At 39.4% G+C, this 23,882-nt stretch overlaps 1 long non-coding RNA gene across 1 annotated transcript in view; it reads left to right on the top strand.

The window, feature by feature from the left end:
- The window catches only part of LOC127528448 (uncharacterized), a 90,857-nt gene extending 81,277 nt beyond the window's left edge, over positions 1 to 9,580 (top strand). Inside the window, exon 2 of the long non-coding RNA XR_007935344.1 lies at positions 9,516 to 9,580. This is a non-coding gene — a long non-coding RNA (uncharacterized LOC127528448). The remainder of the gene's footprint in view (positions 1 to 9,515) is intronic.
- Positions 9,581 to 23,882: the final 14,302 nt, after the last annotated feature.

Genomic DNA, 23,882 nt, shown 5'->3' with positions numbered 1-23,882 from the left:
ATAGAACCAGCAGAAGAAGAAGGTGATATGCTCAGTTGTAGTGATTGTCGAGGGCTGCGTCATGGCCTGGGCACAAAATTCAGTTCAATTTCTATCCAAATTAGTTTATTTTTGTATAGCGCTCTTCACTGAGTGCAGCTGCAGAGCGCCATAATGAGTACATAAAGACAAAAAGCAACAACAACAATTTTAATTTCTATTGCACTTTTTTATGCAAAGGATGTAGCTCAAAGTGCTTTACAAGATTTCAAAGAAACTGATACAAGAAAATAAAAAAAACAAATTTAAATTATATAAGAGTAATAATGAATAAATAGTATACCTAAATAAATAATGCACACTTTCATAAGATATATATGTAATTAAGAGAAGTATACCCTCTAAAAAGTTTTTATGTGTCTCTCAAAGTGAGTTCAATGATATGGTCAGATGGCCAGGGTGGGCAGAAAATAAGTTGAAAAAATTCCATTTAAGCTGAAGGAAAAAACAAAATCTGTTAGGGTTCCAGGCCAGAGGACCACTCAGACCCCATTGGGCATTCTACCTAACATAAATGTTCTTAAGTAAAACCTTATTGGTTTTTTTAGGCTTCGTCTTAGAGGATTTGGCGCAGTGCGTCTCACGGCAAGTTGGGGTATCCACTTTCATTCCTACTTCACAGGCATTTGCACAGGACTTTGATCAGGTGGTGATGGCACAGAAAAACCAGAATAGACAACAGACAAAAGTAAAGATTAATAATGACTGCAGATTCATTGAAGAGTCTGATGATTCCATACATGTTTAATTTATTAAGGGTAGAAATAAATGTAGCTATGTAAAAGCCAAATTTAAAAATGGACTTTTAAGAGTTTTTTTTAAATGATCCATGGGTTAGCCTGGTGCAGTGATGTAGCCAGGGGTGGGAGGAGTTGGTGGTCTGCCCTGGGCGGCACATTTTTGGGGGTGGCATTATTGGCCAAAAGGCTCAGTACAATTCGTAAGCAGCAGGGTTCAGAAAAATATCACTCATGAATGAAAAGAGTAAAATTCTCGGATTTTTATCCACAAATGCTTCAAAAATAATTTTCAGACTGTCCTTCTGTGACGGCATCAGACACAGCAGTTGAAATGTATGAGGCAAAAACAAAAATAAACATAAACATTACATCGATAATAATTTCTAGAAAGATATTTACAATTTATAATTTTGTTTCGTTATCAATCCAAATGCGTTCTTGCTCTGCACAGAAAACATCCCCACCTATCACTTGTACACTACACCGATTCTGTTTTTCACAGCATAATTATATTAACAACACAGTCAAAGCTGGGACATCTAATCTGATGACAGAATCTTTCTATCTGTCGTGAACTTGGAGTCCCAAGGCAGGTACTGTAAGTCTGAAAGACACTCCTAAGAATGTCCATCCATCCATTTTCCAACCCGCTGAATCCGAACACAGGGTCACAGGCGTCTGCTGGAACCAATCCCAGCCAACACAGGGCACAAGGCAGGAACCAATCCTGGGCAGGGTGCCAACCCACCGCAGGACACACACAAACACACCCACACACCAAGCACATACTAGGGCCAATTTAGAATCGCCAATCCACCTAACCTGCATGTCTTTGGACTGTGAGAGGAAACCGGAGCGCCGGGAGGAAACCCACACAGACACGGGGAGAACATGCAAACTCCACGCAGGGAGGACCCGGGAAGCGAACCCAGGTCCCCAGGTCTCCCAACTGCGAGGCAGCAGCGCTACCCACTGTGCCACTGTGCCGCCCCTCCTAAGAATGTCCACTACAGAAAGAAATCCCATCAAAAACCCCAGCTAAACACTAGATTAGATTAGATAGATACTTTATTAATCCCAAGGGGAAATTCACAAAACTAAATTCACAAAACTTCACTAAAGGGGCCTTGTAGAAAAATGATAAAATAAAGGATTTATTCTTCACAAAAAATGTTCTCCAACTGCAATAAAGCTCTGTGGATCACAAAGGCAAAAGGATTTGCCCAAAACAATATGGCAATCCAATACATACAGTAGCCCTAATACAAAATTCACCAGATAGTCAAAATTCAGAGGGAAAAGTCAAAAATCCAGCAACCACAAAGCACATTGAATTCACAAAAGCACAAGAACTCACCACTCCTCAGCACCTTTGAAATGAACCGCCAGGAACTATGAAAGATCTTCTGGATGTTTGGAAAATGTTGTTTGGAATATTTTCATTGTTCTGTTTGACTTTTTTTAAGAAGTGCATCCAAAATTAATGAGCAGAGAATTTTTTTTATTTTTTTTTTTATTAAAATCACACAACATTCCATAGAAATAAATCAATTTTTACAAACATAAGATTGAAAACAAATCAACCCCCACCCCTGACTGAGCAGAGAATTTTGCTTCAAGGTAATTGCCTGCCATGAACCATTTTGCTACAACGCCACCCTGTCAAAGAACAACACTTCAGCTCAAGTTAGTTAAGAGCTCAGAAGGTTGAAGGAAGTCATTTTGAGGGTAAAGCAGGTTAAAATAAAAGGAAACACCCTAACAATACTCTTTATTCTAAATGTAAACTTTGTAATGCACACTGAATGATTTATAACACCATAACATGTTTTTAAAAATGTATTCATAGGGACCCTCCCACAGCTGTGACTTGAGGATTTCATTTTCATTTGATATTATTTTATACCTTGATCTCAATTATACTCACCCATGGAGTTGCCTCTCCAGATTCATAAATTTAGATATTAGCAGTTTCGGTTATTTGTGACTTGACCATGAACAATTACATGGGAATATTTTTGAAGCCTGCTGAAAGATCAGTTATCGACTATGCTGCTAGGTATTGGATGCCTACAGTCTTGTTAATCAGTTCGCAGAGATTATCTAGTTCATATTTCTGACATGTATTCTACAATTTTACACTTGACTTTGGCCGAAAAAAGCAAGTCAGGTCATATCGAACATCAAGACAATGATCACGTTTCTTGACATTAACATACAAGTGGAACTTCGGTTTGCGAGCATAATTCGTTCCGGAAACGTGCTCGTAGTCCAAAGTACTCGTATATCAAAGTGAATTTCCCCATAAGAAATAATGGAAACTCTGATGATTTGTTCCACAACCCAAAACTATTCATATAAAAATGATTAATAAAAAAATTTAAAGTAAAAATACATAAAACAAATTAACTTGCACTTTACCTTTGAAAAGAATCATGGCTGGTGTGAGTGAGTTTCTAAACTCTTGTGGGATTGCACCCAATGGGACGACACGCGGAAGAGCATCCCAAAGCAATCGCAGTCTCCCAGCGCTGTAGCAGTTCTCTGTAAAAGCGAATCCGAAAAGATTGCGGACATGCTATAAACGCCTGCCGTCAATGGGTGATACAAGGAACAAGGAACGTTATAAATGCACAGGGCCCTGCCTGACTGCTGTGTCTGTGTATAAATAATCACGCTGTTGCTGTTTCAAGCTGAATAAAGCTTGTGTTGCTAAAGTACTGAGACTCAGCTTCGTGTTTTAGGGTGCAAGACGGGGACCTGCACGTCACAGCACAGACGCGTGCGTGAGCACACATACACACACACACACGAGTGCGCGCGTGCACACAGTCACAATGCTAATGCTGTAGTAAACACTATACGCTCGTACAGATGTTGACTATATGAGTGAGGCAGGCCGACTCAGACGGAGAATAGGAGACGATTGCCCACAATCCCGCAGTGAGAGAGAGAGAAGAACCATCAGCTCAGTTGTGATCACATGACGCTCAGCAGACAAACTACTCGTACTGCAAGACCTTGCTCGTTTATCAAGTGAAAATGTATTAAAAATTTTTGCTCGTCTTGCAAAACACTCGTAAACCAAGTTACTCGCAAACCGAGGTTCCACTTTACTTGTTAATAATTTGTTCTCTGTGAACAGACTGTTAATCAGCAACATTATATGAACTGCTGAGGTGTCTGCGTACTCGATTATGTTAGCCTCACAAGTAGTATAACACAGGTTAGAACTCAGCCAGTACATACAACAACAACATTTATTTCTGTAGCACATTTTCATACAAATGATGCAGTTCAAAGTGCTTTACAGGATTAAGAAAAAGAAAAAAGACAAAATATATAAGATAATAAAGTTAAGCAATACTAATTAACATACAATAAAAGTTAGGTCCGATGGGAAGGGAGGACAGAAAAAAACTCCAGATGGCTGGAGAAAAAAAATAAAATCTGCACGGGTTCCGAGGCCACGAGACCACCCAGCCCCCTCTAGGCATTCTAACCAACATAAATGACCTCAATCAGTCCTCATTGTATTCAGGGTTCACATGGAAGAACTTGATGATGACGGTCATGTAGACTTCTGGCCTTTAATCCATCAGTGTAGGGACAGCACGGTGCTTTGATCAGGTGGTGGTGACACAGATTGTCACCACAGAAAAAGAACAGCAGAGAAAGTAGGGGTTAGTACAGATTTCGGAGCCATCCAAAAATGATAATGATAAATAATTGAATATACACAGCATCAGGAGTAAACTAAAATGAAGCTATGAGAAAGCCATGTTAAAGTAATGGGTTTTCAGCAAATTTTTAAAGTGCTCCACCTTATCAGCCTGGTGAATTTCTATCGGTAAGCTATTCCAGATTTTAGGTGCATAACAGCAGAAGGCCGCCTCACCACTTCTTTTAAGTTTAGCTCTTGGAATTCTAAGCAGACACTCATTTGAAGGTCTAAGGTTACGATTTGCAGTGTGAGGTGAAAGACATTCTGAAATATAAGATGGATCAGATTATTTAAGGCTTTGTAAACTATAAGCAGTATTTTAAAGTCAGTTCTAAATGGCACAGGTAACCAATGTAGTGACATTAAAACTGGAGAGATTTGCTGGGATTTTCTTTTCCTAGTTAAGATTCTAGCAGCTGCACTCTGCACTAGTTGCAATCGATTGATGTCTTTTTTGGGTAGTCCTGAGAGGAGTGCGTTACAGTAATCTAGTCGACTGAAAACAAAAGCGTGAACTAATTTTTCACCATCTTGCACTGTTATAAGAGGTCTAACTTTTGCTATATTTCCTTAAGTGAAAAAAAATGCTGTCCTAGTAATCTGATTAATATGTGATTTAAAATTCAGGTACATCACACATTTCACCTATTCCCAGTTTTCGAAAGACAACAAACAGTAGGAAAAGGGAATACAAAAAACTCAGACCAAAATCCATATGCCATATTACTGAATTGCAGTCTTGTGAATGGACCCTTTGGAAAAGCAAGAAAACTAAAAAGAAAAAGAAGAACATAACTAAGATTGTGACGATTCAAAGATTATCTTCTGGTGCTAAATCATTTCTCGTAAATGCAAAAGGCATCAGACTCACAATAGTAAACGAATGGTATGAGGCTTATAAAAGAAATGGTTTGTGATATCCTCCACTTGCTGCTCATAGATCATTTCCTTTGCTCGCTCCCAGGATGGAACCCATCTGTGCGGTACGCCCTCTCTCCCTCCCAACCAGCTTGCCCCTAAGGTCATGAACGATGAGACCCGCATTCATAACAGTTTGCCTGTAACAAATATAAAGTAATAATAATGTACTTTGTAATAATGATGTTGTCAATTGCAGTCATTAGCATAACGATACATTGTGTGAGGTCTCCAAAAGACCTGTAAAGCAGGCCAAGACTTCTACTGACCTGCCCAGAAGAGACTTATCTTTGTGGAAAAAAATAAGCCACAATATTTTAGTTGTGCAAAAGGAGATCTTTATTAGCATTAATGCTGATCCAGAACTTTAACATTAAAGTCCTGAATATCCAATTAGCACAGTGTGCACTCTATATAGGTTAAAAATTGCACCCCCTTCTCTTAGGCATGTCATAAATGAATCCCAAACTACTTAGTTTATATAAAACAGGAGTTAGGCCATGCCTGGTGACTTTGTGGTGATACTTAGATAGTAAACATATTACCAGCTTTGTTGCTTTCAAAGATCATTAATTGTCTTATCAGTAACGGTCTATCTTTAAATCTCTGAGATACTCCATTATCAAAAGCAGGACCTAAGTCACATCACCTTCACATAACAATAATGACTGCCAGTGGAAATATTTTAGGGGTTTGATATATTTAATATGTACCTTCAAAGATACAGATTTGGTTAAAACATAAAGAAAGAAACTAGTATGAAACTATTTAACATACATGAAATCCAGTTCATTATTTATTGTTAAACAACAAATTTAATTTGGCTAGTGATAGGATTTAAAGTGAACAGAGCAGAATACATACCCTGAATAGAGACATACATCCACATAAATACATTACAAATTGAACATATATTCCTCCACATATTATATCAGCCAAGCCCCAACTACTAATTGCTGGCTTCGGCTGAAACAGACCCCAAAAATGGGGATCTGGCTTTAAAAGTTCGAAATACAAAGAAAGTCCCACAATACAGTAATCCTTCCTCGATAGCGGGGGTTGCGTTCCAGAACCCCCCGCGAAAGGTGAAAATCCGCGAAGTAGAAACCATATGTTTATATGGTTATTTTTATATTGTCATGCTTGAGTCACAGATTTGCACAGAAACACAGGAGGTTGTAGAGAGACAGGAACGTTATTCAAACACTGCAAACAAACATTTGTCTCTTTTTCAAAACTTTAAACTGTGCTCCATGACAAGACAGAGATCACAGTTCCGTCTCACAATTAAAAGAATGCAAACATATCTTCCTCTTCAAAGAAGTGCGCGTCAGGAGCAGAGAATGTCAGAGAGAGAGAGAAAAGAAAACAATCAAAAATCAATAGGTGCTGTTTGGCTTTTAAGTGTGCGAAGCACCGCCGGACAAAGCAGCTGCAAGGAAGGGAGCAATGTGAAGGTAGTCTTTCAGCATTTTTTAGAGAAGTGTCCATATCCTCTAGGCCAGTGTGCGAATAGCCCCTCTGCTCACACTCCCTCTGTCAGGAGCAGAGAATGTCAGAGAGAGTGAGAGAGACCGAGAAAAACAAACAATCAAAAATCAATACGCGCTGTTTGATCTTTTAAGTATGCGAAGCACCGTGCAGGAAGCATATCGCTTGATAAAGCAGCCATATGTAAGCCCAGCAAGGAAGGGAGCAATGTGAAGGTAATCTTTCAGCATTTTTTGAGGAGCGGCCATATCCTCTAGGGGTGCGAACAGCCCCCGTGCTCACAATATATTTGAGGAGTTTTATTTAATACGTAATACGCGCTCTGGTTGGGTAGCTTCTCAGCCATCTGCCAATAGTATCCCTGGTATGAAATCAACTGGGCAAACCACCTGAGGAAGCATGTACCAGAAATTAAAAGACCCATTGTCCGCAGAAATCCGCGAACCAGCAAAAAATCTGCGATATATATTTAAATATGTTTACATATAAAATCCACGATAGAGTGAAGCCGCGAAAGTCGAAGCGCAATATAGCGAGGGATTACTGTATATCAAAGTGTCTCACTAAAAAGAGAGATCCTGTGAAACTCTTTTGTGCAGAGACAAGTCTTCCAAAGAATCTTTATAAACGGAGAGATTAAAAAATAACAATACAGGAAACTGCTCAAAGGAACAAAAAGGATTTTCCTAAAAAGGCAATCAGCAGCAAACAAGTCACAGAAAGGCTGAAATCAGATCAAGATAACAGACCAACATAATATCACAAAACGAGAAAATCCAAAGAGACAGCAATAGTCACACAACTTCAAATGCAAACTCAGTGACCTGCTAACTGAGCATCCTCTTCTGTTGCCTTAAGTACCTGCAGTGAGGACTTGGGGGTGTGACATCAGGGTGGCCCTGCCTCCTTTGGCTCCACCCGCAAAAGTACATGGAATTGAGGCAAACTTACAGTACATAACTACATAAAGACATAAAAAATATTTACAAATAATAACAATAAAATATAAAATACACAGAAATTCAGACAGCAATATAATCATTGATAGAGTAACACACTTATAATGAACTTGTATTACACAAAAGCTTTACATAATATAATAATAAGTGTTAGCTAGCCTCACAGATTTTGCCTTTTGTACGATTTGTTCAAGCACTTCCTAACACACTTACTGTATAATGCTACTTACACAGCCATCACAGTTTTTAGTTCTTGTTCTCTGTGGGGCAGCATGTAAACGAGAGCCCACTTGATGCAGAATGTAGACTAATAGCTCCCGATTATCCCTACTCCTGTCCTACATTGCAATTTCCAAATTTAATGAAATAATGCAAAAATTTCTCAATGAATTTATTGCTTTAAATCTAAGCACAAAACGCTCAGAGTTTAATTCAAGTGCAATTGACATTCTTCATATTGTTCTGTAGCAACAACTGAATAGCACTAAATGTTTAAGTGCTTTTTTGAATTCAAAGGGTAAAAAGAAAGACATTTGTCAAGGATGTCTCTTGAGTGTGTTTTTTTTTAACATTAGGAATGGCAAGTACAGTACTCCAGTATATCAAAGTGGATAAGGAAAATCTAGCTATGCATGAAAATAACCTTTCTTTATCATTGCTAACATAACCATTTTAATTGCCTACCTTGTCACACTTCAGTGGTGTTTGCACACAGCATGCCACATGAATATGTCTGCTGCCAGGTTTTAATTAAAGAATCCCTGGCGGCCCAACCGTCCAGATACATCATTCTTGTGATGTTTACATGGCCTTGTCAGCAGTTATACAATTTTACTGAACTGTTTCTAGATTTATGCACACAACTTTGTATGTCTATTACACCATGACGTGGGTTTTTATATATGACCATTAATTAAACCATCTGAAAAAAAACAACCGTAAAGAAAGCTAGAAATAATTATGACCAAACAATGCAGTAACCTGCTTGTGTGTGTTATATGTGGCTGAACAACAGAAGAAATGCACCTGTCGATATACAGTGGATGTAAAAAGTATTCAGATGCTTCACTTTCTGCAAGATGTATTGTAGATTTTATTTTAAATAGATAAATTTGTCATTTGAGTCCATCAATCTACATTCAATAACACATAATGACAAATTGAAAACATGTTTTCACAAAAGTTTGCAAATGTATTAAAATCTCTCATTCATATAAATATTCATTATCTCTGGCTTTTCCAAGGGTATGGGGCACACAGTTTTTTATATTTTTTGAGCCTCTCCAAGAAGAGGACTGGATAAAATCTAAAAGAGAAATAAGAGGAGCTGCTGCCGAGATGCAAAATAAACAAACAATTGAGAGCCACTTAAATAATATTGAATGTGTTGCTGATCTTCATTTGCTTTCAAATGTGAGGATAACACAAGTTGTATGGTGTATGGTGTGGATTGCCACACTCCTATTTTGCTTTCTCTTATAGCAGTAATAATACTGTGGTAATGCACACCCACAAGCACCATCATTTAGTAATTAAAGTAACTCGGTGTACTTGAAAAAGAGAGTGCAGGCAGGGTGGAATGGGAGGAGAAGAGCATCAGGAGTGATTTGTGACAGACGGGTATTAGCAAGAGTGAAAGGGAAGGTCTACAGGACGGTAGTGAGACCAGCTATGTTATATGGGTTGGAGACGGTGGCACTGACCAGAAAGCAGGAGACAGAGCTGGAGGTGGCGGAGTTAAAGATGCTAAGATTTGCATTGGACATGATGAGGATGGACAGGATTAGAAATGAGTACATTAAAGGGTCAGCTCAAGTTGGACGGTTGGGAGACAAAGTCAGAGAGGAGAGATTGCGTTGGTTTGGACATGTGCAGAGGAGAGATGCTGAGTATATTGGGAGAAGGATGCTAAGGATAGAGCTGCCAGGGAAGAAGAAAAGAGGAAGGCATAAGAGAAGGTTTATTGATGTGGTGAGAGAGGACATGCAGGTGATGGGTGTAACAGAACAAGATGACAAAGACAGGAAGAGATTGAAAAAGATGATCCACTGTGGCAACCCCTAACGGGAGCAGCCAGAAGGAGAAGAAGAAGGTGTAGTTTAACTATTAGTCAAAAAGTGTAAATAAAGAACCAACACATACCTTTTTTTTAATTTGAAGTGCTGTTGTGAGTGTGTGCTTCAGTCTTGGAGGTAATGCAGGGTGAGGCGTGGCGTGTTCAAGTCCACATGCAAAGCCATGTGTGGAATCCTGCAACACTCAGGTTCCGTGCCAGCATCCTCGCAGTCGATTGCTGCTTCTAGAAAGAGGTGCACAGCACCTAGAGAAGGAAAACTGGCTTTATTAATCACTTTAGTCTGAGTAAAAGAAATCCTGAAAATGGTTAGTGGTTAGCTGTAAACTGCAGGAGTAAAGTTTAACTTACGATTAAGAAGATCTCCATGTGCTTGACATATGCACGGCCACTGTCCACTGGTGAGGGTTCTCACACCCGTTGGAGGTTATAGGATTTAAAAAGAAAATCTGAGAGTGTGTCACAGAGCGTGGCATGAATTAACCTATGTTCACCTCGATAGGTTAATAGTGGTTGACAAGATCAAGGATTGACAGGCCCATCTTGCAATTCATATTTAGGAACTGTGGGCCAAATAAGGGCCATGAAAGAGAGAAGTACAGTGAGCTACTTGTGAGCGTTTGGGGGAGCAGTAAATCCTTGTTTGTGTGTTGTGGTGGGCGGCTGGGTCCCATGCCCGGCCGGGACGCCCCTTCTACATATGTTCCGGGGAAGCAACCATGGGCGTTTCAGTACCTCCCCCGGGACCTCCTCCGGGATGCCGGCTTCCTTGTCTGATGATGGTGCCTCAGTTTCCCGCAGGGCTTCATGGGAAATGGAGCTCTCCACAGCCCTGTTGGGAGCTGGGGTGGCTGCCAGTGGGTGCTGCATGAGTCCCTGTGCTGGCCTGGACAACTCTACAGCCCCGCCCGGAAGTGCAATCAGAGGCAGGTGATCAAGCACCTGGAGCACTTCCGGGTGGGCTATAAACAACAACAACAACATTTATTTATATAGCACATTTTCATACAAAAAAGTAGCTCAAAGTGCTTTATATAATAAAGAAAAGAAAAATAAAAGACAAAATAAGAAATTAAAATAAGACAACATTAGTCAACATAGAATAAGAGTAAGATCTAATGGCCAGGGGGGACAGAAAAAACAAATAAAAACTCCAGACGGCTGGTGAAAAAAATAAAATCTGCAGGGGTTCCAGGCCACAAGACCACCCAGTCCCCTCTGGGCATTCTACCTAACATAAATGAAATAGTCCTCTTTGTATTTAGGGTTCTCACGGAAGGACTTGATGATGATGATGGTCATGCAGACTTCTGGCTTTTAATCCATCATTGCTGGAACATCATGGTGCTTTGAGTAGATGGTGGTGGAGCAAACCATAAAAAGGGCCAGCAACCACCACTCAGGGTGGTGGTTGTCAGAGAGGTGTGCTTAGTGTTGTGCTTATTTGGACTATGATGTGCCTGTGGGGATTATGGGGAAGACATGCCCCACAGGTGAAGAAAATAAAGTATTTGAGTGGAATTTATACGTGCCTCCGTGTCAGTCTGTGCCGGATCGGGTGCTATATAGCGCTACTATCACAATGTATATTTTTCTTTGTAGGCATTTTAAATATATATATATATATATACAGTATATATAATTTTTATTTCTGCAGTGGGTTGGCACCCTGCCTGGGATTGGTTCCTGCCTTGCGCCTGTGTTGGCTGGGATTGGCTCCAGCAGACCCCCGTGACCCTGTGTTTGGATTCAGCGGGTTGGAAAATGGATGGATGGATAATTTTTATTTATTTTTTTCAGGATAGTTTTTGTATACAAACTTTTTTGTCTTGTAAATATTTTTCTCATTTATCCCTAAGGATCTTCCTCAACTATGTGTGAATGTCTTTATTATGTGTATTTTTTTTATTAGAGTTTGTTTTGAGTTCACTGTACATACTGTAAATATTCACTATTTTTGGTTTTGTTCTTTTTCCATTTATTTTTGTTTGTGTCATTGCTGGAGGACTGGGTAAAAATAAAGTCCACATGATATTTTTTTTTAAATTGCGCCTTTGTTCTGCCCAACATTTTTTTGTCTATGTCTCAGCTCTCCTTTGATCCTGTTCGGTCCATGAACTCCAAAATGTCCAAAGTGTAGTCTGGTGCCATCTTCCTACTACATGGGACAGCATAAATACGTAAAGATTAAAACGTATTCAGCCTGTTTTCCTTCTTGTACATTTTGCCCTATTTAACCACCATGGGCTGGGAGCAGCAAAGCCAATCAAGAGTGTGAAAGAGAGAACACTCCTAAGAAGTAATTTACAGTGACAATCATTCCTGCGTAAACTCAGAGTTTTTGACAGAAGCTAGTGTACCATAGTTGTGGGTGCAAGTGCATTGCAACTGTTAGTTTATATCCTTTAAAGGTTGTTAAGGGTAAAGAATGACAAATGAGAGCAGCTACAGAGGTGCATCATGTAACTGAGTATCTTTGCAAAACGAATCTCTGCATTTCATATGAGAGACCTATGTTTTTGGGAGAGGTGTGCCCCAAAGTGTTTCCCATAATAAGCCACTACTTTCCTGTGTGAAATGATAAGGCAACACACTGAAGAACAGTTGGGGCACCAGCCCGTTTTTTTCTGTATATTATGAGAAAGACACACACTGCAATTGTAAAGCAGAAAAGCAGAGGAACGCCTTTCCATAACAAGGCTGTCAACTAGATGTAGTCACGGCCCTTAAATGGGTTCTTTCCTGGAAGAGTAGAGCTTTCCAGAAGAAGTAGAAGGGTCTTCATCTACCATTGCATTTTAGAGCCTCTGGTATGCGGATAAAAAAGGAAAAGATGTGAATGACAGCACCCTCTCACTACCAACAGTAGTATTGCAATCTACACACAAACCCTTAGAATGTCCCCTACTCACATGTGTGTGACTCCCATTTGGATAAGTGTTATGCCAAGCACTTTTACTCCACTCTCACTGACTAAATTTGGAAGGTCTTTCAGTTATGGTGGATGGCTGGAGACCTTACCCGGCCAGAATACCCTGATTATGGAAGGACCAGGGGAAAGAGTATTTCCAGGAGAGTTTCTCCCCTGGACCAACAGAAGGCAACCCCCTTGGTTTCCAGCAGGACCATGGGTCATGAACATAGAAGCTCTATCCTATTGGGGCCCGTGGCCACCGCTAGGGGGTGCATGGACATTTTCGAGGCCCAATTTGGCAGCACCCAGTAGAGACGCCGGAAGAAGCTCGTTAGGCACCTGGAGTGCTTCCGGGTGCCCTATAAAAATGGGCCAGTGTCCAGGAGTCAACAGCCAGAGTCAGGAGGAGGAAGGACAATGTCTGTGTGGAGGACAGGCTGAGAGAAGGAATGGTGTTGGTGCTTTGTGTACGGTCTTGTGCTGTGGGGAGCAGGGAAAAATTCTCCCTGACTGCAAATAAAACTGTGTGTTGTGTGCTAAACCTGTGTCCTGCCTGTCTGTGAACGGGTTAGGGCGGCTGTACGTGCCCGGGCATCACATAGTGTTACTGTGAATTCTCCTTCTGCTTTGACAAATGTGCTGTTATAGCCCTTCTGTTGTCTTCTGGTCAAATTTGACGATATAGCTTTTTTATTTCTGATTGCCACAAAGTCTGATCATTTTGTGCAGCGTAAGCTTGTTGAACACAACAAATTATAATACAAAGATCATGAATTTGGCAAGGAGGAAGGCAGCTTGGATAACAATGAGGAAGAAGAAAAAGTTGAAGAAGAAGAAGCATCTGAAATTGAGGACAACACTGAATATCCAGACAATGAATCAACTGATTAGGAAGAATTGGCTAACAAAGAAAAGCAGGAAATTATATGCTGGTCAAAGAATGGGAATCTGTTGTGCTCTTCATCTCAAATGAGAGAGAAGGCAAAGTATCAGCTGACTTTTATTAGGATGACCACGGCACCAACAACTATATCCAATGCTAAAGATATAAAATATAACTTTGAACTGTTTTTGATGAAGGATACTGAAAGGACAGTGATATATTAGGAGAAATAATACAAGAGGAAGATCTTAATGAAGCCTTTTAGGGAAAGTTCTAATGAAACGTCTTAATTAAAGACGTTAACATCTTCCATGTACGCTAACCTCTGCCAGTTTAGTGGGGGAGGTACAGCTGTCCTCAACAAAGCAAGAGACAAAAGGAAGAGGTGCCAGCTTTGTGCCCAAACTGATGTAAAAGTAAATATCATGTGCCACAAATGTAATAAATACATTTGCAAAGTCCATAATCTATCATTACAGTACACTGCCACTCATGTGCAGGAACACACATAAATGGGAATGCTAATTTTACCAAACTATTCATGTATTTATTTATTTTAAGGGCTTCTTTTTTTTTGTTTTTTCTGTCCACCCTGGCCATCGGACCTTACTCCTTTCTATGTTAATTAATGTTGTCTTATTTTAATTTCTTATTTTGTCTTTTATTTTTCTTCTCTTCATTATGTAAAGCACTTTGAGCTACTTTTTGTATGAAAATGTACTATATAAATAAATGTTGTTGTTGTTCTTTAAAAAGCCAAGTTTCCCCAGATGACAAATAAAATTCTATCTATCTACAGTATATTACAGTAAAATGCACATAAGCAGTATAATCTTATTTTCATTTATAAAAAAAATGATAATAATTTAAAAAGCTGAGCTACAAAACAGGGTGGGCCAATGTGCAAAGGTGGCTGGCATAGGCCTACCTGGGCCCTATACTGGCATGGCACCCAAGTATTCCTAACTCCGAACTCTAACCATGAACTACAGCTATGGATTTCCTCTTCTGATTCTATACTCTCCATATTTGTATTCCGATCTCTGCCTGTCCTTGGAGTAGGACCAGGACCGTTGAGTGGTGTAAGTCCTCTTGTTTGCCTCAGAATCAAATTTCTCTACAGTCTGCATTCAGTGTTCACCACAAACAAACAATGTTATGAGGTTGTGAGTGCTCCACGGATTATATCTGATTAATTGTTTGGTAAAGAAAACTGTTTTGTGAATTGTTTTATTTTGATTTTTTTGTCATCATAACAACAGATGCTTGTATAATATTCTGAATGCCACAACGATAAATGGATCCATTTTTTCCCACCTACTGGTACCATGTTGAGACACACCATGCCCGTTCTGTGGGACACTAACTTGGCTCCATGAAGGGACTTGTAGAGGTGGATTTCAGGAAGCCAGCTAGCGTGGATAAATGGACTTTTCCCTATCTGCCTGTATTATTTATTACAAATCAAGAAGCATTTGCTTGGTTACCGATTGAGTTTTCTTACCAGTTCCTTACTACAGACATTTCTAGCAGAGACACAGACATTTACTAGACACATTAATTTTGACTTTACAGTAACACTGATTTGGAAATAAGAACTGCTTTGCTTTTACCCAGTTGTCACTGTTGTTCATTTATGTTCAATAAATTGTATTTTTTTGCTTGAGAAAGCAACCATGGTATTCATTGCCTTTTAATATCCCTTGCCCTGTCATTATATCACTATCACAAAAACAAATAGCTACTAATCTGACAAGATGAAATCTTATGATTACCTTCAACAAACCATTATATTTCCCTAAAATTCACAAAGCAAAAGCTGAGGTCTTTACATACCCATTTAAACTCAGTTACGTGTAAATGGAACACAAACACAAAGGTCCAGTCAATCGTTTTTTAAAAGGCATCTTTTTGTTTTCAATTCATTCTGAAGGTTATTATTACGTTGTCCTTGCATATAAGTAATGTGTTCAGCTTTAAGGAAAATAGCTTGCTTATGCCCTCATTTCATCTAAGACAACCTTAAAAATATCATATTTCTAATATATATATATAGGAATAACAAAAATAGTGCTTAAGGGGGGCAAAGTTTACATTTTCCATTTACCCGACCACTAATGTGTGAAATATACTTTATATCAAATAATATATTTCACAGTGACTTAAACTTACATTAAAACAAACTTTCGTGACAAAAAATAAAAAAAAAAGAGAACAAAGCCTGCAATTATTTTATCATGCGTGGGAGGCACAATAGTGCAGTGGTTGGCATACACACTGTCGGGTTTTCCCCATGTTTGCCTTGAAATTCTCCTATAGAAATAATAAGAATTAAATTAGAAAATTAGCTACGTGAAAATAATATACTAAATAAAAGCCAGCAAGAGTTTATGAGAGGAAGATCATGCCAAACTAATCTTTTTTTTTTCAACAGGCCACTGCAATAGATGAGGAAAGCAAAGAACAGGATTTCATTTACTCAGACTATCAAAAGGCCTCTGATACGGTCCAACACCAAAGATGAATCCTGAAACTCAAAGCTGTCGGCCTCAGAGGTAACCTACAAAACTGGATCTCAAGTTGGTTAACCAACAGGTGACAAAGAATACAGATAATGGAGTGAGTTCTTCAGTGGAGACCCCCAGGGGTGTGTCCTGGGTCCATTACTTTTTCTGATTTATATTCATATCATTGATTTCACTATATTTTAGCAAACTTGTGAAATTTACAGATGACACTCAAACTGGGGGAATAGCCGACACTGAAGAGGCCATAAAACCATTCAGAAGAACCTGGACAAGCTTCAGAACTGGACAAAAATGTGAAAATGAAGTGTAACGTAGAAAAATGCAAAGAGCTACACGTGGACAAAAGGAACATTAATTTTATATACAAGATGGAAGATAATGAGCTACAGAAACAACCTCTGAAAAGGATTTACGGGTTTATGTTGTGTGAAGTTGCAATCTTGAGAAAAATAGCTTCAACAAAAACAGATAAAGATTTGGGGACCGTCCCCGTATATTGTCGTCCAGACAATAAATAAAGAAACTGATCCAGATGACTTTGCAGTTCATTGAACACTTTACTGTAACAAAATGGCATTTATATAACAGAATGAATGATGGGACAGGAAATGGTTGGCCGGATGTGACGAGTGGAGACATGAAACGGAACCAACGTCATCAGGAGTCGACGGGGAGCGATGGATTGTGGGACCGGAAGTGACATCATTGTGACGTCATCACGGCCATTTTGAACCCGGAAATGGAGGTCCTTATTTTTCTTCTGGTTTTCTGTAGATGGAAAGAGATTCAGGTAAGTACCACGTGATGACCCTTTGTCTTGCGATAATTCATTCACATTTAGGCTCTTTGACTGCCTCCAACTCGCACGTGTGTGACAGTTGGCACAACATTTTTAACATCTAATCAATGTGCAGAAGTGATTAAAAAGGCAAAAAAAGGTTACATCGTACAAACTATTAAATATAAATTGAACTCAGAATATGTAAAGCATTAGTTACACCACACCTGGAGTACTGAGTGCAGTTTTGGTCACCACGCTAAGACAAATACAGCAGCACTTGAAGCTGCCAGAGATTAACCAAGTGCATCCCAGGACTTAAGGGCATGTCCTACTATGACAGACTCAGAGGATTAAACCTGTTTAGTTTCGAGCAGAGGAGACTGCATGGGGTCCTCATCCAGGTAGTTAAAATCCTCTAAGGCATTGATAAAGAAGATCCAGCAACATTCTTTGAATTAAACAGTGAATCATGCACTTGAGGACACCAGTGGAAATACATTTAGGATTGAAACGAGGAAGCACTTCTTTACACAAAGAGTTTTAGAACAAACTACAAAGACAAGCAGAAAACTTGACAACCTTTATGAAGAATCTGGATTGGATGTTGGGACAGCTTAGTTCTTAGCTAAGCAAATGACCTTGATGGACTTTTGTTTGTCAAATTTCTTATGTTCTATGTTTTTATGATCTAAAGCACTGAGATTGGCATCAGAGCCTGAATTTATAAAATTGACTTGAATAAATGCATGCGAGCAACAAACAGAAAAAGTTACTAACATCATCCTCAGTTGTCCTGTTTCTACTATATTCTGAAGAGTAACTCATCATGTGCTAAAAAAATTGTCATTCTGTTTTATTATGGTTCATCTCCATTATATTTAGTAAGAATATGCAGGTGTGAAATAGTGTTGGCTTTATAAAAAAATGTAAATTTTATGTCATCAGTCAATCAAAGAGTTAAAGTTAAATGGTGCGACTCCAACCACCTACAACTGAACACCAGCAAAACCAAGGAGCTGGTGGTAGATTTTAGGAGGCCCAGGCCCCTCATGGACCCCGTGATCATCAGAGACGACTGTGTGCAGGGGGTGTAGACCTATAAATACCTGGGAGTGCAGCTGGATGATAAATTAGACTGGACTGCCAATACTGACGCTCTGTGTAAGAAAGGACAGAGCCGGTTATACTTCCTTAGAAAGCTGACGTCTTTCAACATCTGCAATAAGATGCTGCAGATGTTCTATCAGACAGTTGTGGCAAGTGCCCTCTTCTACGCGGTGGTGTGCTGGGGAGGCAGCATAAAGAAGAGGGACACCTCACGCCTGGACAAACTGGTGAGGAAGGCAGGCTCTATTGTAGGCATTGAGCTGGACAGTTTAACATCTGTGGCAGAGCAACAGGCGCTGAGCAGGCTCCTGTCAATCATGGAGAATCCACTGCATCCACTGAACAGTATCATCTCCAGACAGGGGAGCAGCTTCAGCGACAGACTGCTATCACCGTCCTGCTCCACTGACAGACTGAGGAGATCGTTCCTCCCCCAAACTATGCGACTCTTCAGTTCCACCCGGGGGGGGGGGGGGGGGGGGTAAACGTTAACATTATACAAAGTTAATGTCTGTTATACCTGCATTTTTATCACTCTTTAATTTAATATATATATTTTGTTTTTTAATCAGTATGCTGCTGCTGGAGTATGTGAATTTCCCCTTGGGATTAATAAAGTATCTATCTATCTATCTATCTATCTATCTATCTATCTATCTATCTATCTATCTATCTATCTATCTATCTATCTATCTATCTATCTATCTATCTATCTATCTATCTATCTATCTATCTAAAGTCACATGTGAACAAGATAATGAAATTTCTATATGCCTGTTGATAAACATGGAGCAGGCCTCCACTATCCTTGATGGGTGGCCTGAATCTTGCTTCATTTTTTAAGTATAATACCCATCCAACCTGCTGTCATGCATTTTCATCTAAGGATCACCATCCAGAATCAGCTAAAGTATGCAGTACCACTCCAGGACAAGATGGGGCAATGGAGCTAACAGCCTCATCTTTTTTTCCTTCCACAGTACAGAGAAGAGGCCCAGGGAAAGCAACTAAGCCCCTCCAGTGTCTTCCAGAGAACCTCCTCCTCTTCTGGTTGGGACTTTATAAAGGCAGAAGTCATTGGAAGATGGCATCACATTTTGGAATTCAGTTGCTGCAGCTGGCACACCAACTATTCTCTGGGACACCTTTTACTCATTCAGACTTTTACACTGCTTATAATATAACTTCACAAAATAATACACAATGGTAAGTGAAATCACAAAACTCAAGGTGTTTTGAGTTTTAAAAGTTTTTTGGGGGCACTGAAAGAAAGGAACATTGCTCTAAATCTATAAAGGTTTAGCAACAGTATAAATCCATTTTGGACCTGTATATATTTCTCATAAAACGGGTCTAGATTAAAATAAATTGGCAAAAGCTGTCTTTGGGAAATTTGGCTTTGTTAAATACAACCTGCGATGAGACAACATGATGTACTTTCACACAAAAGATGTAATCCAGCAAGACAATGAGATGGTTATACATATTAGTTGAGAAGAAGATGCTGTACCTGTGGTCTTAAATGACAGACTGTGTTGTGTGTGCTGATAATAGTGTATATACTCCCAGATGGAAATTGCAGTCCCCATGTTGACAGTGATTTTTGGGTAATCTATTACAAATCCCTCCCAAATACATCAAATAGCATATATTTTAAGTTAGACCAACAGCAACATACATGAAGAAATTGTGAAAATAAGCCCATCCAGTGCGCAAACAGATGGTCTTGAAGTGGGCCTGTACTTACCATTACCAGCAATTTCTTAACAGAGTACTTGAATTTTTTTCTTAGTGTACTTATGAGTAGTGCTCAAAGCTTAATGCTCTTTGTGGGATTGATATTAGTACTAGGGTGTTGTACCATGTTAACCATGGATGTAGTGAAAGTTAAGCAAAATGATCTTGCCTGAAGAAGGGGCCAGAGTTGCCTCGAAAGCTTGCATATTGCAATCTTTCTAGTTAGCCCATAAAAAGTGTCATTTTGCTTAACTTCTCACTGAGATCGATAGTAAAATGTGAGCGCAGTGATACACTGGTGCACTAGAAAAGGTCTCTATACTCCCATGAAAGTTAAAGTGCTGTGACACAATAACAATCAATTGAAGTGTGGAGTGGAGTCCTCCAGGAAAATTCAAGCACTTATTTTAGTGTACCAGCACTTGAATTTTCATGGCCCTGCTCTTTGATTGTTCGTTTATCACCATAAACAGAGTACTGAAACAGACCCACAAACAGCTTATGATTTCATTTATGTACAGTAGATTACCCACAAGTATTTAACCATATTACATGTGCACAGCAATGCCGCTGAATATCTAAATCCTTTAATTATATTTTATCAAAAAGACTAAAAAGAAATGTTGTGGAAACTGCATTTGTCATGTTTCAGCCAGCAATCCTTTGGCTGGGGTTCAAAGTTGTGTTTCCTTGTCTGTGTTGTCTAATTTTGTGTCATTTATTTGTATTAATGTTTCTTTTGTTTATTATGTATGTTATTCTTTGCGTTTATTTGATTACATCCCATGTGTTTTGTGGGTGGTTCCCCAAGGGGCAGGGCCACCAGCCAATCACCAGCAGAAACTGCCCTCCACCCTATATATCGGAGGACCTCTTCCATAGCTCCTGGCGGCTCATTTCAAACACTGTTGGGAGTGGAGTGCTTACTTGTGTTCTGTTGTGCCTTATTCCTTTTTGCAGTTTCCTGGATTGTTGAACCTGTGCTCTGCTTTTGACTTTGTTTGTAGTGGATTACATTAATTTCTTAGGCAGTCTAGCTCTAAGGAGCTTCTTGCATTACTGAGCCTTGTTTAAAATAAACCTGTTATTTTATAAAGATATTTCTGGGCCCATTAGTTTTTCATCTGGGTTTGGATGGTAATTCCCACCCCAGAGACTGATTTTTTGAACCTATTTTGGGACATCTGTGCTTTTGGGATTCCTGAGTCACAACAGCATGTTGTTTCCCTACAGCAAAACCTGTCAATTATTATAAAACATGATCATCTTTTAATATGAAGTTTATCAAACATATTAAAGCCAGTCGCATATTTTATTATTATATACCCTGGGGGTATAAAAGTAAACTTAAAGGCAAATCAGGCTCTAAACACTGAACACATGGGCCTGTTTCCCTAAAGCATATATTAACATTAAAGTTGCTAACATTGTGACTGGGTCACTTGGTTCAGCTGACAGCCTTGTGTGTTGCTTATCAGAAATAAGCCCTGAGGTATCAGTATGGAGGTATTCTGAGTAAATGAGCTGATAAAAAACACATATAATAATGAAGGAAAAAGTAACACCTGCCTATAAAAGGAATCAGTGTTTGGGGCAGCGAGAAAAAAGTTGTGAGCAGGGAATCATGAAGCTTGACTGAAAGGAAGTGAGTGAGAAGGGAGAAGATGTCATTAAAAACTGCTGGTGTGAAAGTTAAAAAATAGAGTATGAGAAAAAGGAATCAAAATAGTTATAACCTCTGAATGTGTGAGATCAAAAAGCCAAGGCTTGTGAAGACCTTGTTCATATTAAGAACAGCATGAAATTTAAATTCTATTAAATGTTGAAAGACCAGATGGGTACAATGTAAAAATAAAAAATGAGAATGGGAGAAGCACCTGTTTTTAGAAGTTCTGACCCTACTGGTGTGATGTCAGATGAACTGAAATGCCTGGAGGATGATTATTCTTCTAGATGTTTACAGTGGATTCAGAAAGTATTCAGATGCCTTCACTTTCTGCACACTTTATCATGTTATAGATTTATTTTTAATGGATAAATTTGCCATTTTTGCCCATCAGTCTACACTGAATAATACATAATGACTGATTCAGCACATTTATTAAACTTCACTAAGTGAAACCTCATGGATTCATGAAAGAATTCAGACCATTTGCTGTGGCACTCCAGACTGTTTGTTTTGATTCTCCTTGAGATGTGTCTAGAACTTGATTGAAGTCCACTTTTGGCAAATTGAATTGACTGGACATCTTTTTGCAAGGCACACAACTGTGAATATAAGGGTCTATAATTCAGACTGCATGTCAGGACAAAAACCAAGCCATAAAGTCAAGGGAACTCCCTGTTGATCTCCACGATCAAATTATGGGTATTCATATTGTAGATCAGAGCAAGGGGATAAAACCATTTCTGAAGCTTTGAGTGGTTCCAGGAGCACAATAATTAGGAAATGGAAGAAGTTTGGAACCACCAAGACTCAAGGAAATGACTAAAAACCCAATGGTCACTTTAGCAAAGCTTTCAAAGTCCTATGCTGACATGAAGAACCTGTTGGAAGGACAATCATCTCAGCAGGTTTATGGAAGAGTGGTAAATGGAAGTCACTTTAAAGTAAAAGACATGTGAGAGCATGAGGAAAAAGACTGTGTGGTTTGATGAAAAAAAATATAATTCTTTGGGCAGAACACTATGTCTGGTGAAGACCAGGCACTGCTCATCACCTGACTAATATGATTCCTATAGTGAAGCATGGTGGTGGCAGCATCATGTTCTGGGGGTGCTTCTCAGTAGCAGGGACAGAGTGGATTGAGAACTAAGGAAAGGTTGAATGGCCCCAAATACAGAAAGGTCCTGCTTCAGAATGCATCCAATGTCAGGCTGGGGTAACGGTTCACCATTCAGCCTGACAGTGACCTTAAGCATACAATCAAGACTAGAGTGTATTTGCAAAAATTCTTTGCCTGTCCTTGAGTGTCCCAGCCAAAGCTTGGACGTAATCCCCACTGTAAATGTATGGAGAGACCTAAATATGGCAGTTTATAGACGTTTCAATCTAATCTAACGGTCCGTGCGGGGATCTGCCAGGAAGCATGGGATAAACTGCCCAAATCCTGGTGTGCAAATGTAGACATTTACTCTAGAAGACCTGAAGCTGTAATTGCTTCCAAAGAGTCTTACTACTTTACAAAGCAGTGAATTGATGGTCTGTGTCAAGGGTGGGCAACGTCGGTCTTGCAGGGCCGCAGTAGCTGCAGGTTTTCATTCCAACTTAATTGCTTAATTAGAATCCAATCCTTGTCAGTCAATGTTATACATAGTAGATTTTGTCCCTTCCAAAGATATCGTCCAAGTGATTTGAAGCCTAAAATGGATCATTTAAAGTCTGTCACATTTTTCTCTTAATTGTTTTATTAAACCAAATAGCGCATGATGAATCCACACAGGTGTAAATGGAAACAAGTTAGATGGAGAAATGCTGGCTTCTTTGTCATTTGCATCTTATTGTCCTCACAGGTGGCGCAGTGGTAGTGCTGCTGCTTTGCAGTAAGGAGACTGTGGAAGATTGTGGGTTCGCTTCCCGGTTCCTCCCTGTGTGGATAGCGCTTTGAGTACTGAGAAAAGCGCTATATAAATGTAATGAATTATTATTATTGCTAATAAGGAGCCATTAAAAACAGCAAATGCAGCTGTTTAAGACTGAAATAAGCAATTAAGGGTGGGGAACCTTAATGAGCGAAACCACTAAAACGAAGCATCAAAACATCACTTGAGCAATAAGTGCTTCATCAGCAGTCATTGACTTCTCATTAAGAAAACTTGCAGCCACTGTGGCCCTCCAGGACCGACATTGCCCACCCCTGGTCTATGTACTAAGAGGAATGAGAGATTTCAGTTTTTGATTATTAATATATTTGGAAACCTTTCTGAAAATGTTTTCAATTTGTTATTATGGGTTGTTGAGTGTAGGTTGAATGTTAATAAATGACA

Source organism: Erpetoichthys calabaricus, chromosome 6 (genome assembly GCF_900747795.2).
Source record: "Erpetoichthys calabaricus chromosome 6, fErpCal1.3, whole genome shotgun sequence".
In the NCBI taxonomy this organism is placed as follows: Eukaryota; Metazoa; Chordata; class Cladistia; order Polypteriformes; family Polypteridae; genus Erpetoichthys; species Erpetoichthys calabaricus.
Note: the sequence above shows the minus strand (reverse complement) of the source record. Positions and strands in the feature narration are given on the sequence as shown.